The sequence below is a fragment of the Ursus americanus genome, chromosome 23 (assembly GCF_024610735.1).
Source record: "Ursus americanus isolate L20-20 chromosome 23, mUrsAme1.1.p, whole genome shotgun sequence".
Classification (NCBI taxonomy): Eukaryota; Metazoa; Chordata; class Mammalia; order Carnivora; family Ursidae; genus Ursus; species Ursus americanus.
In genome coordinates this window covers 8,064,555-8,077,146 of record NC_142149.1, presented here as the reverse complement: position 1 = coordinate 8,077,146, position 12,592 = coordinate 8,064,555, and the positions used below count along the sequence as shown (strand labels likewise).

Below are 12,592 nucleotides of genomic sequence, written 5' to 3'. Positions count from 1 at the left end.
AATAAAGGGGGTTTTGTCCTTCTCCCTGCGGGTCTGAGCGAGTTTATCTGACGCTGCAGCCGGCTTTGTAAGCTGAGTATCCCAGGATAAACGCTCCCTTAAGAGTTGCTTGGCTTGGGACAGAGGGACCCTCTCCAGAGGAGAATGGGGAGCTTGTTCCGATGGTCTTTTAATATGGGGGGCGGGGTGTCACGGAGGACAGGCCTCCAACAGACTCTCACAGAAGGGTCTCTGTCCCCAGGCTACAATGGAGGGAATTCTTAAAGACACAGATGCAGAAAAGGGGAATGATTTTTTTTTTCCCTAGGAGGAGGGGAGGGAGGTTAGGGCGGGAAGGAAAAGGGGGCGTGGCGAGGACGTCTCCCTCCCAGAACAATTCAGGTTATAACCAGGCATCTCTGCCTCCAGGGCAACAGAAAGGCCCGCAGAGAGGCAACCCCGCAGAGCAGAATTCTGCTGGCTGCTGGTGGCGTGGCTGTGTTCGCTGGAGCTGGGTCTGCCTCCCAAAGCCAGGTCGGGAACCACCAGCAAGCAGAAAAGAATCTCATTTTGACCTAAGCGAAGGGCCTTCACTCCGTTGTAGTAAAGGATCGATCCTTTGGATTAAAGGCAGTTTGAGTCCAAAGGTTCCCGGTGGAAAGGGTGGGGGGAGGCAGGACACCCCAGGCCCCTCGATAAACACAATCCTCCCCAGCCACGGGGCACGGAGGGTAATTTACTCCTCTAGTTGCTTATTTTGGTACAGGGTCACCCTAACTTATTTCTGAAGACATCCCAAATATCACAAATGATGTTTAATAAAGGCCGCCCCAAGAGAGGGCTGTGTGTTTTGATTTCATTTCTGTTCATTGCAGTACTTCTCCAGGAAGCTGTGTGGTACAGCAGAAATAGCGGGGAGAGCTGTGTCCACCAAGAACAATTGGGCGTTTCTTCTTGCCTACCTTGCTCTGGGCCATCTGCCGAAAAACAGGGAAGGGAAGGGAAACAAGGAGACACCCTCCATGCCGAAATGAATCAAGGAAGCATCGAGTCCACTCTAAGGAAGCTGAGGCCCCGAAATGCGGCAGAACCTGCCCAAAGCCACAGGCAAATCAGAAGACTGTAAAATGGGCAAAACCAGGGCTCTTGGCTGAGCCACCAATTCTACGCACAAGGGACAGAGGTGTGCAATGCCCAGGACCACTTGGAGCAAAGACTAGTAACACCCTCCAAAAAGGCAAGATGCATAGCCATTTTCCCAACGCAATGTGTCTCGATGATTCAGCCAGAGTCCTTGGACCCCGCACCCACAGCCACACGCAGCAACAAGATGGCAGGGTGGCGTGGGCCTTTGATCTGTCACCTGTCACCTCCCCAAGTATACACTGTTTATCCTGGAGTCGGCATCAGGCCAGGTGCCATGATGCACACTTCTGATTGTACTGAAGAAGAAAAATCCACGTATGTGAGCCAATCCTGGCGGCATACATTAGACTGTTAGCAATACAGACATTCAGAGAAGGGAAAGACTGGATAAGAGCAAAAAGAGAGAGTGAGCACCATCGGTGAGTTTAAGGATAACCTGAGCAACCACTGGACAGCGATATTGGACTCTAGGTCCCCTCCACCTGTCAGTGTCACTGACTAAGCACCAGGAGAGCAGGGGAAGGAGACTTCGAGAAGGACACAGCCCCTCAGGAAAAGTTGTAGCTAACACGTCACAGGGAAGAGTGGATTGAGACAAGCCCACTGCAGACCCCAGGAAGGAGGACTATCGAGGGCACCTCACTGAGTCCTCCCCAACACCCCACTGCCGTCCGTCCACCCAGGCCAACAGGGCTCCTGGAGCTGCTGGGTCACCATAGTCGCGGGTCGCTGTAGTCAAGCCAATGGAAGTCCCGTCCTGGGCTTCCCAAATTCTACTCTTTGCAGCCCAAGTTCCTCGCTACCAAGAAGAAAACCCAAAGGGAACTAGACATCTTGACTAGAAAGTGGGAATTTTCATCTCCAGCGACAGCAGAGCAGAGAGAGAGAACTACAGCTCAAGCAGACAGCCATGGAGCACGTCCATTTCTGTAACACTGACACGGGTTTTAAGACAAGAAGGGACAAGAAAAGAAGGGGGAGGAAGAATCCAAGATTCAGTCCACCCGATCCTTGAACTAGACACACCCTGACTGCCACCGCTCCCCAACCCCAAGGCCACACCGGCTCCATTCTCCACCTTCCCAATCATGTCAGTTAAAAGGTTCTTTGAGCAAAGGACAGAGTGCGTGGTGGCTAATGAGAGTGCAGCCCAAATGGGGCAAGGATTTCTCCCCTGCCCTTAACCCCGTGTGGAGGTGATGTTGGTACAGCCCAGGACAACTCTGTCCGATTTCCAAGTAGAACATCAGAAGGGCAGGCCTAGCTACAGGTGTGGTCTGAAAGCTCAGCTCAGCTTTGAGCTCAAGGAGTCAGGTGCACACAATGCTGTCCTGGTAATGGAGGGTTACACCCCCTTCAACACAACATTCCCACCAAATGTCTTGATCGTGGGCCAGTCTACTTCCCTGTTCCACTCAAACAGGTGCACCCAACCTTACAAGGTTCCTGTAGCGAGGATGCTAGATCTCCCCAGAATGAGCACTCTAAATGCCAATGACTGCAAGAGATGGAAAGTGTGACAGGAATGCTATGGTATGCCATGGCCTCAGAATCCCTCACGGGATGTCGACAACAAAGGGACTGATGACATCGATGCACGTCGACGCATGTCTGGGACGCGAGCATCTCCTAAGCCAACAGAGTCAGGACAGTACTACAGGAAAATGTAGTGGTTTCAAAATGAAACAGACCTGCATCCGGATCCTGACTCCACGCTTGCCGGTCGGGAGCTGGTGTGTTAGGACTTCTAGCTCTCCCCACCGGATTTTACATCTGCAGAGAGGATGGGAGGACGGCAAGACAGAAGAGGTAGAAGTCAGGGAAAGGCCTGGAACCCCGGGAGCAGGGAGTGATAAGTCCTCATCGGGGAAACTCTAGCAGATGAATCTTTGAATGAATTTGGTGTCAATTTTTTTAACGCTGACTTCACTGAGAAGGGAGAAGGAAACACAGGTTTAAACTCGCCCATGGGTTCCTCGGGAGCAAGAGTGGAGAAGGATGAATCAGAGCTATGGAGACGTTATCAAGTCTATGTGTGACTTTCAGCACTTTCCAAAGGCGGCTGGGAGGCAAGCTTGCCGCCAGAAGCTAGGCAGAAGCAGTCATGTGCCGACCTGGAGGCAGATCAAGGTCTGGCTCTGCCACTGACCAGCAGAGTGACTCTGGGCAAGGGATTTAAGCCCTGGGAGCCTCAGCTTCCTCATCTAGTAAATGGGGCAATACCAAATGTAGCAGCGAGCACATGTCCTAGGACGTCCATCGCTTTAACACATGGCAGACACCCCTCTCCTCCACTGTACCCCCATTCCTAAAGAGGCCACTGACACGCCAGCTTCAGAGTAGAAATAATCTATCACCACGACAATGAACCTTTTCCCTCTCGATGGCAAATGAGGACGGCGGCCGGGAGCACCTGTGAGCGCAGCATGGCTGCCCTAAAGAGCTTGCACGACCCGGGAGCATGAGTCACTGCTCCCCAAACAAAGCCTATCTGTGTAACATCCGGAAAAAGCAAGCAAGGAGGGCCCCCAGCCGGAGCTCAACAGCCCAGAGAGCAGAGCCATCTCTCTAAAGAAGCCCCCAGAAGCTGGGGAACAAGTTGGCCCCTATGTGTGTGAACACCATCTAGATAAGGCAGCTAAAGAAGTCCCCATGGGTGGCTGGTCCAGGACAAGCCCTCTGTCTGGTCTAACTGGGTGCCTGGCCAAATAGACTTCCGGGTTCAGAGACTCACAGGAGGAAAGAACTGGTAAGGTTCCTCCATTTGCCACCCGTCACTGAGCATTACCATGCCCCTACACCTGCGAGGTCCTAGCTGTACAACGGGAAACACAATTAACTTCCCTGCCCACCACTCATTCTGAGGATTATCCCCAGTTCATTCGTAGCAAACATCTGATGTTTCTCTGCATCCCACCCTGCTCCTCAGGCCCTAATTTCCACTGGCACATGCCAGTGGCTCTGGGGAGGGAAGCTGCCTCCACCCACAGGTGGGCTGTGAGGCATGTGACTGCAGGACAGCCAATCAGTGTCTCCCACCTCCTGGCCCCACAGATGGATCCAGGGGTGAGCTCCCGCGGGGTCAGGCCTCTGGAAAGCTGAGCTAAAGGTATTCTCTTGCTCTGGGTCCGTGGAGGCAGGGGTTTGCAAATACTTCTGCCTTTCTGCTTTCACCGGGAAATTAAAACACAAGAACGAAAAGCACTGGAGAAAAACAGAGCCAAATCACCCCAAGTCACCCAACAGCACAACACCTAGACTTTCCGGTCAAATAAACAACCCAAACTTGATGACTTAAGCCAGGTAGAAATGGCTTCTCTGTAACTTGAAACCAAAAGCACCCAATCTAAAAACAGACTCTTCTTTTATGGATGAGGAATGGAGCCCAGAGGGGTCCACTGACTTGCACAATGTCACACAGAGGTTGGTGACTGGGCCGGGATGGGACCCCCGTGTCGGGGACGGGCCAAGAATGAGTCTGAACCATGGCTCCAACCTTCAAAGCTCTGGCGCCTTAAGGATGTTCCTTAAAGTCTCTAAACCTCTGACGTCAGAGATAATGATGCCCACCCACATCCAGGCCTGTGAGAATGAAAGAGACGCTGGAACCACCTGCTCCCAGCCTGCAGAAGGTTGGCTTCTCTCTCCTTCCCAACGTAACCAGTGCTGCACTGGTTGGCGGACTGTATTCGTTGACCCCTTACCCAGGGAGGCAGAAGGAAGGGGACAAGGTCCTGGTTTAGGGGACAGGGGATAACAAATGGCCATTCTGCCTGCGGACCATGGGTGCAGTCACACGGGCATCTTCCCCAAGGCGGTGCGCTACAGACAGATGCCAGAAGGACAAGCGCAGAGAGAAAGAATCAGGAAAAGAGGAGAGGCGTTCTTTCCAATATAACGTGCGGGGGACGGCGGGGGGAGAACAGGATAAAAACAGGTCAGCGGGAAGTGACCAGGAAAACAATTCCAGGAAAGGCAGAGAAGCCCCATGGTCAGGGTGGAATTCAAAACCAGGACCATCTCAGCTCTTTGGTTAACCACAGTCCTGGTTTCTACTTAAGAAATTTAATTAAAAACCCAAACATCTAAATTTCCCAACTGGCTTGCCAGTGGCCACAGAGTCCCTTAGATTCAGAGAAGCCTCCCCCAGGGTGACCCTGGGGCCACTAGACAAGTCTCCTGCGAAGTCAGAGGAGGGAGGCGCACAGGCCGGGCTGCACTGGGGAGATGTCATGGGTAGGTGCCTCCGCTCTTCCCCTCCCAGGGAGAAGAAAGCCTCCTGGGGCTCCGGACCATCCTGTTCTGTCACCCCATGCAGAGGAATAGAGCTTTGTTTCTTGCTGCTTCATTTTAAAAATAAAAAGAAACATCAGAATGACAAAAATCAAAATGAACTAGAACCACCACACTCCTGATGGCTCCTGGGACGGAAGCAAGGTCGCTTTCCTTCTGCCACCTGGGGGAAGGGGCAGAGGCCCGGGAGAGGCACAGCTGAGGCACAGACATAATCTGTCCCCAGGCCAAGAAGACCACTTACTGCAAACACCTCACCCCCCCAACCCCCCAACACCCCACGCGTGGCTGGACGCGCACTTGGGATGTCTGATGACCATTTGGAGAGGTGTGAGCTTTGGGGGCTCACAGGCGGCCTCGGGAAGAAAACCCGAGGAGGGAGCTGGGCATCTTGACCCAGACGCTAGCCAGGGGTCTCCATGGGAGTGGCGACAGAAATCTGACATGGCACCACTGTGCTCCAAAGGACATTTCTTAAGCCATGTGGCTGTGCAGAAAAGAGTTCCATTGAAAAATATTTAATTTTTTTTCACACGTACACAGATACACACACAGCCAGAAAACTTCATATATGAAACCTGACTGTATAAAGAAGGTTCCCCCTGGAGTCCTCTCCAATGGCAATCTCCATCTTCCTAGCCCTCACCCCCCCCCCCCCGCCCACTGCACCCACACTTCTAAAACACTCACTGTTCACGGGGTGCGCTAGGTTAGGAGACGGGGGACGATTCTTCTGGGTCAATTTCTACCTGTATCATATCACTCCCCTGTGCCTTGATATCCTCTTCCGGAAAATGGGGATGACAGCTGGCTATGTCGCCAGGTCCAGGGTGGTACCAGATGGGATATGGACACACACACAAAAATCACTTGAGAAACTCCAGTGCAAAGAAGCAGGACCTAAAGACCTCACTCGATCCCCAAACCGTTTCACGTACAGAGCAGACCCAGAGCTGAGTGCTGCCCACGTGAACTCCGGCTGCTCCTCATGTCCCCGGGCCCTGAGCTCCCAGGGAAGATCCTTCCTCCAAGAGAAAAGGAGATCCACAAACATCCTGAGCGTAAATCCGGGCAGGAAACAATCTAACCATCCTGCTCTATCTGCCTTTAAAATGGAAGTGCCACTTCACACTCCATGGGATGGCTATTATCAAAAACAAAAACAAAGCGTTGGCAGTTGGCAGGGATGTGGGGAAGCTGGGGCACGTCTGCCTCGCTGGTGGGAATGTAAAATTCTGCAGCTGCTGTGGAAAACAGTCCGGTGGCTCCGCAAAAAAAAAAAAAAAATCACACATGAGATGACCCCCTGGTCCAGCAATCCCACTTCTGGGCATACACACAGCACTGACAGCGGGGACGCAAACAGACATTTCCACAGCCATGTTCGGAGCAGCACGGTCACAGTGGTCAAGAGGTGGAAACCACCCAAGTGTCCATCAACGGACGGATAAATAAACAAAATGCGTTCTTCACGCACAGCAGAAAGTGATTCAGCCTTAAGATGGAAAGAATTTCTGACACTTGTTACAACGTGGGTCGACCAGGGGACGGGACGCTCGGTGATGTAAGGTAGACACGGAAGGACATATATCCTGTGACTGGGCTTCCATGAGGTCCCTATTGGTGGAGACAGAGAGCAGGATGGTGGTCGTCAGGGGCTGAGGGAGGGGGACAGGGAGTTAGTGTTGAAAGGGCCCAGAGTTTCAGCTGGGGATCCTGACGACGGTTTGGGGATGGATGGCAGCCAGACAGAAAGGCAGTGTGAATGCCATTAGTTGCGCACATGAAACCCGGTTACCCTGGTAAAATTTGCCACCATAACGAAAGGTGAAAAAATTTAAAATTAGCTAAGTGAAGAAAGTACAACTGCCAAGACGATCGTTGTCACTTAGAGCTCCTGAGGCCTACATCCAGACGCTGAAGGATCTGTCCCCAAAGGCCGGCCTCTCAGAGACCTTCCCTTCCAGGCCTAAGGCAGAGCAGAACCTCCCCCCACACACCCCAGAGTCAGCGAAATCAAGCCAGCTTCCGGCCATAGGAGAAGAACCAAGGGGCAGCAGCCGTGTCTGAGGAAGCATCCAGGAGGAACTCAATACCTGCTGAGTTACAAGAGAGGGAGTGTGTTGGCAAATGACAGGCCACGTGTCTATGGTGAGGGAAAGGGAACAGTCCACTGGTGGCTCACCAGGCAGGCACTGCCATAGCGAGCGCATTGCCGGATGGATCTCGGCACAGGCAGAGATGGTCTGTCCTGTGCCATACTGCTCAGGCTTCTCCGGTCAGTCCAAGGAAAGCACAGACAATTCTAAAGTGGGACAAGGCCACGTTTTAGGAAAGGAAAGGGGTCTGAAAATCACTACAACCAGCCCCTTGTAAGGGGCATTTTCCAAACGACGGTGGGGCTGGGGGTGGGGGCTGGCTCACAGACCCGAGGGGAGAGACTGAAGGTCTGACTCATTTCTGGAGACCCAGAACTTTATCGTCCGTCCCCCTGCAGCCACTGCTGTTTTAACCAACCCCAGAAAGCACCTGGTTTCAAGACTTGTATGTGAAAACCTGTACCAACACACCAAATGCGGGAGGAGGCGATGATTCACATCACAGAAAGAATGCTTCCACAGAAACTAGCCTTTTCAGCATTCCTCCGCCTGGATGCTTCCTCCAGGCCTTTCGCACGTCATGTGATCCACCGAGATTGGTTTCGTAGAGACCTTTTCCCAGGCGCAAACCTAGTCTGTAAAGCACGCGATTTTGAGCGGGGTGTCTTTAGCCTATGGCATGGATCAAAGCGCGGATATTCGTCCAGGACCGTTCTCTTACTCTTGTAAAGTGAGCTGGGTGCATCTCCCATGTACAGAAGGGGGTGCTACCTGGCCATGGAGGACCCCGACCGGCTCCATGGTGACAGTGGACATCGCCTAGGACGACAATGTCCAGAAAAGAAGCAACGGTGGTCTGCTTGGGCACACAAAAAACAAAAGTACCAGAAGCCTGCCTATCCCGGGGCATCTTCTTCCAAGCTCCCAGAGACCTCACAAATCCGAGGGGAGAGCCTGCAGATCTAATTTATTTCCAAAGCCCAGAACTGCCGGTCCTTTATCACTAACCCAAACACAGCCATTTCTGTCCTCACCAAGCGCAAAGGATACCTGATTGCAAGACTTTGATTTCAAAACAGGCACAAACAAATGTGGGGACCCAGACCAGGTGGAGGCAAGCCTGGAAGGCTTCCCCGAGGAGAAAAAAAGAAAGCAGCTTCAGAGGGAAAAGGCTCCATTCCGGCTTTTGCCGGCCAAGAAGTCAGTCCACTCCCTGATTCTTCAAGTGTCCATCAGTATTGCAATGGCCTGGGGCGCCTGTTAAAAATGCAGGCCCCTGAGCAGGCCCCTGCCCCTACGCATAAGGTGGGGGAGGGCAGGGTGGCTGCTGAGAGGACTCATTTTTCGAAAGTTCCTGGACCAATCCATTCTTGTGCAAACCACAACCTGAGGGACTGGTGGAGCCGCTCAAAGTGAAGAGTCTGGGCCAGACCCACGATGAGCCCCGATGAGCTGGGAAGAGCAGAGGCTCCTGAGAAGGGAGGGCCCATGAGGAGCCACTGAGGAGAGGGACAAGGCGGGTGTAGAAGCTGTTTCCGAGCTAGTTACAACATCCCCAACCCAGCTCCCACGGAGACTGCCTGTCAGGCTCCTCGCTGGAGCTGCTTGGTGACAGAGACGTCCGGGCCGGTGCATGGGAGAGGGTGCACGGGAGAGGGCAGGAGGGAGAGGATGAGCAGGCCCCAGGAAGGCTGGAAGAGCCTGGAAGAAAGGAAAAAGCGACCCTAGGCGACCACACCCTCACGACACCGAAACTCTATCTGGACGAGAGAAGTCTGTTGTGTTGCGATTCAGGTAACTCCAAACTTCCTGATCCCAAACAAACATCCCGTCCGCTCTGTGCGGGCAGCCACCCCACGCTGGAGAGGACGGCCCTAATTCGAGGGTGCGCTGTCGGCAGGAGATTTAGGCTAACGTGGCGTCTGCTGTAGGGGCAGGAGAAGGGCCTCTGCCGTGGGCTTCCTCAGGATTCTCTTATGCAAAGACCCTGGGGCCAGCCTCCGTCTGGTCAGCCAGCGGCTTCCAAAACGCCCTCGGGAGAAAGAAGTCCCCTAAAGAGAAGGGGGATCACTTCCTGGCCCTGGGGGCTTGACAATACCCAAAACCCAGTCCGAGGTAAGAGCAGAAGCCTTTGTTCCTTTCAAGGTGCCAAGATAACCAGGAAACGCGGTCTCTGCCGGGTCTGCACGCTCAGCAGCCCAGCACACCTGCTGCCCCGGCCACCGTGAGTCACCCCCACAGGCCTCGCACGCTGGGCTTGTCAGCATGGGATTCGGTGCTTGGCGCCTGGCTCTCACGCACACCGGATGTCATCCATCCACCTACCCCTTGCACGACATGTCAGGACAGATCAGGCTATAACCCCATTTTTACTAAACGACTCACTCCCAGTGGAGGTGTGGGAGGGGGGAGGAAGGAGGGGGTCCCAGAGAAGCTCCTGCCTTTGGGGTCCGGGCTCCTCTCCCCTCCAGGCCCTCATGGGTCTCAGCTGCGCTGCTGGCCTAAATAGGGAGGGAGAGGGGCAAGTCAACCTGGGGAAGAAAGTGGAAGAAGTCTCGATTTAAAACCTCCAGGAGAAAGACGCTCTGCGGAGATGAATAAGGCCTAGTGTTCTCATGAACGGCACTGCGTCCATAGTGAACAATACGGCATTGTATACTTAAACGTTTGCGAAGAGGGAAGATCTTCTGGTAAGTGTTCTTATCAACAAAATAATAATGATGATAAAGAGGGTGGGAGGAAATTTTTGGAGGCAATGCCTGCTTATGGCCTAGGCTGTGGTGAAGGTCTCACGGTGTCCACTCGTGACTGGGCTCATCAGGTTGTTTATGTTAAATTTGACCAGCTTTGCGTAGGTCAGTCACACCTCAAGAGAGTGGTTTTAAAGAAGAAGAAGAAGAAGAAGAGGAGCGTCTCCTGAAGCCCTCTCAACTCCCATCTTTTTATAAGAGAATTCCCTGCAATTCAAGATTCTGAATTGGATTCTGGAGCAGAAAAAGGGTATTCGTTCCCTAACTAATCCCGAAGATTAGTTGCAAGTATTCTGTCAGTGTTAATTCCCTGGCTTTGATCACCACGCTGTGGCTAGAAAGATGTTAACATTGAGGGAAGCTGGGTGAAGGGTACAGGGGAACTCCTTGCACTATTTTTGTGACTTTCCTGTAAATCTATCAGATTTCTATCAAAATCAAAAGTGAATTCCTTTTTTTAAAAAAAAAAAAAAAGGACAGCATTTTTAATCCAGCTGCCTACTAAATCTTCCCCTGAGGCCTTGCTAAAATAATTTACATCGTAGTCCTGGACGCAAACTTTAAGTGACTCTCATACCAATACCGGCTTCAGGAAAACCGAAGCGAACACAACACTGCGTTTACTCAGCAAGTGTCTTCCAGCGCCTACCCTGTTCCGGCTCCTAGCTGTGGTAGGAAGTGATGGATGGTGGGGCTCTCCTCCTCCAAGCCCACCTTGGAAATGTCTACCCAGAGGGGCCTTCCTCTCACTTCAGACGTGACTCTGACTTAAAGCAAAGAGTATTTCAGGGAATTTTCCAAAGAAAATATCTTAAAAGTGGACAAATCTTTATGTACAAAAGATGCTCACCAATGCATCACTTCTCAGGGTAAAAATCTAGAAATACCTTAGTGTCCAATGTTAGAGGGGAGTTGTCGGATTAGGGCAGAGGAATACGGTCATTACTTGGGGGCAAAAAGGAAAAAAACAGTACACGACGTTGTATACATTGCAGGGTTTCAGCAGTGAGGAAATGCGTCAGATACTGGGTATTTTTTCCTGCTTTTTCCACTTTTTTGTGGTTTTCTAAAGAAGAGAGAGAGCATTAATTACTTTTAAAATCAAGTGAGATACAGAGGTGGAGTTGCAGGTCAATCGTGGGACAGTTTAAGAGTTCCTCTCCCCGGGGGGCTGGCAGGGGGAGAGGGTGGGGAAGGGCCCACGTGAGCACTTCCAGGGACCTGGGTGCTCCCAGAGGCACAGGCTCCTTGGGGGAGGGGGGAGGGGACAGTACCAACACAGATCAGCTTTTCTCCTCCTGTGGTGCCTGGCCTTCCCTCCTTCCCCAAGCAGGTGCTCGCTGGAGGCAGGGTGCCCTGAGAACATCCCCAGGGAGACCCCTGACAGCCTCCAGAAGTTGTCTGCGCAGGAAGGACTTCTGGGCGGGAAATGGATCAGCAAGGACAGGCTGCCAATAGGGTTGTGGGGAGGGAAGGGAATCCCACATCTGGGAAAGCATCTCCAGGAAGCCATCTTCGGGGAAGTGAAGGGGGGAGTCCTTGAGTTGAGGACAAGTGGGAAGGAGGGAGAAGGTAAAGGAGGACCCTGGTTTATCTGTACATCAAGCCCATACTCGCTCAGTCATTGAACAAACATCTATTCCGAGCCTACTCAGTGACAGGCACAGAGTTGCCCCAAACAGCGCTGACACAAAAGGACAGGGAGAGGACAGAGCTACAGATACAGAAGAGGTTTGCTTTTAGTTCAGGACTCAGGACTAAGCCCCCTCCCCACGCCGGCCCCGAACCCCTTCCATTAACAGACTGCGCTGGGCGGGGGTGGAGTACCGGGTAGAGGCGCCGGTGGACGCAGTGGGCCGAAATCCCTCCATCTCCCTCCCCTTCAGAAAGCCTTGTCCACACCCCCCCGGCGTCCGCCAGGCCGCTGCAGTACAGCCGCTGACCCAAGGCCCGGCGACAGGGACATCCAGAAACGGCCCCCCCACCCCCCACGGCAAGAGGCGCGGCGCCCCAGCCGCGTTCTGGGTCGCCGGTGAGCAGAGGCCTGGAGCTCGCCGAGGCGGTTCCGCTCCCGAAGTAACGGGCCCCGGGCCCCGGAGGGCCACGAGGGCAAAGGTAAGGGCGAGGGGCCTTTCCCCCCCAGGCGGAGGGTCTGTCCCGAAGGGCAGCCGGCGGCTTCGCGGCGTTGGGGACGCGAACCGCGCTGACCCGCAACGCCCGGCAGGAACGCTGACCACCGCGACCCGGGCCAAACGGCTCCGCCCGGAGGCAGAGGAATGGCCAAATGACCTCTGAGGAGACGTCAATACAAGAACAAAAATTTCA

General features: G+C 53.3%; 1 long non-coding RNA gene across 1 annotated transcript in view; it reads right to left on the bottom strand.

The window, feature by feature from the left end:
- The window catches only part of LOC123802917 (uncharacterized), a 142,659-nt gene that overhangs the window by 129,397 nt on the left and 670 nt on the right, over positions 1 to 12,592 (bottom strand). The window lies entirely within an intron of this gene.